The sequence below is a fragment of the Pelobates fuscus genome, chromosome 4 (genome assembly GCF_036172605.1).
Source record: "Pelobates fuscus isolate aPelFus1 chromosome 4, aPelFus1.pri, whole genome shotgun sequence".
Classification (NCBI taxonomy): Eukaryota; Metazoa; Chordata; class Amphibia; order Anura; family Pelobatidae; genus Pelobates; species Pelobates fuscus.
Genome location: NC_086320.1, coordinates 269,694,729 through 269,696,558, shown reverse-complemented (window position 1 = coordinate 269,696,558; position 1,830 = coordinate 269,694,729). Strand labels below are relative to the sequence as shown.

The window sequence follows — 1,830 nt, the reverse complement described above, 5'->3', positions numbered from 1 at the left end:
AATCCAGGGCTCTGTTAAAGGTGAGCATAACCATTACCACCAAGACTATATTTACGTCTTCATACAGTACTACTCAGTTGGTTTGTCTCTTTCTTGTTGTATATCCCTGGAGGAATATCATTCGGGACAAGGGGTGTGTTGCTGCCCAAAAAGCAAAAAGGATTAATTTACAGAGCCAATACCTTATAGGCTCCAGTCCATGTGAGTGGTTCTAAAATTTTCTATTATCACTCATTTCCATTTGAAAACCATCTGCACTATATATTGTTTTTCCTTGTATTTCCCTTTGTATGCATACTCCAGCGTATACTTCAAGAGTATCACTGTATCGAATGGGGTGAGCGTACCCCTTTACTATTCATATTGTAATAGCGCTCCACTTGTTGGTATATAGCCTATACCTTTTTCTTCTATATCTATATTGTATTGTGGATTAAGGGTATTCCAGATTTTTGTGTTGAGCTGCTTCTACCACTTAGGCACTTTAGAGCAGTGCTCCCCAACCTTTTTATCGCCGCGGACTGGTAAACGTTTGATAATTTTTCCGTGGCCCGCTTGTTTTGATTTAATAATTTTAATTTAATTGTATTTAAAAATGCCTTCAAAATAAAATACAGCTACACCAAAAAATGAATATAAAGTGATTTCTTTTATTTAACTCACTAGAATGCCAAATCAATGAGAACCCTGAGCTTGTATCTTTGCAACGAGATGGTTCCATCTGGGGGTAATAGGAGACAATGACACCCGAAGTGTGTTGCTTATGTCCAGTTTATTCCGCTGTTTTGTTTTGGTTGCCGTCACTGCAGAAAACCCCGCTTCACACAGATAGGTTGTCGGAAATGGCAATAGGGATTTAAGTGCTGTGGTGGCAATCTCAGGGTATTCCGCCATGACTTTAATCCAGAACACCGGCAGAGTTGTTGTCTCGAACGTAGTTTTAAGGCCACCGTCATTTGCAATCTCCAGCAGTTGTTCTTCTTCTTGCATAGTCATGCTAGATTCGCCTGATTTGTTGGCAAATGGGTCGCGGATCCATTCCTTACCAGTTCGTGGGTCTTTTGTGGTTGGGAAGTAGCGCTCAAACTCTTTTAAAAGCAAAGACAGGTGATCGTGCACCAACTGGCAGAATGAATGTTCAAGCTCAGTCTCGCCTAAAATCCCCGCTAATGTCTGAAACATGTCCAAAATGCCTCCGTCCCCACAACTCCAGTTTGGCTTTAAATGCAGCTACTTTGTCTGACAACTTGAAAACAGTTGTCATTTTCCCCTGAAGGCCCAGATTGAGTTCATTGAGTAGGCTGAATATGTCACACAGGTAAGCCAGTTTTGCGACCCATACCTTGTCACTGAAATGTGCTGCCAGCGGTGACTTCTTTTCTGAGAGAAATCTTTGCAATGGCTCTCGTAATTCAAATACTCTGGTTAGCGATTTTCCTCTGGATAACCATCTTATTTCTGTGTATAAGAGAAGGCATCTGTACTCTGCGTCCATCTCCTCGCAAAGCTGCTCAAACAGGCGCGAGTTAAGTGCGTGTGCTTTGATGTGGTTAATAACATTTTAATGACATCCATCAATACGCTGTTAAATTCCGGTGACATTTTTCGGCTTGCCAGCATTTCCCTGTGAATGAGACAATGCGTAGATTCACTCTCAGGTGCAACCTCCTTAATCCGAGCAGTTAAACCAGTCGTCCGGTCATGGCAGCAGCTCCGTCTGTGCATATGCCGACACAAAAGGACCATTTCAGTTTTCCTGACATATAACCATCCAGTGACTTGAACAGTTCTGCTCCTGTGGTGTTGGTTGGCAAAGATAGTGCACATCCT

The 1,830-nt window shown here is 42.2% G+C and overlaps 1 pseudogene; it reads right to left on the bottom strand.

Annotated features, from left to right (window-relative positions):
- Positions 1-675: 675 nt before the first annotated feature.
- Positions 676-1,830, bottom strand: part of LOC134609433 (SCAN domain-containing protein 3-like) — a 1,828-nt pseudogene continuing 673 nt past the window's right edge.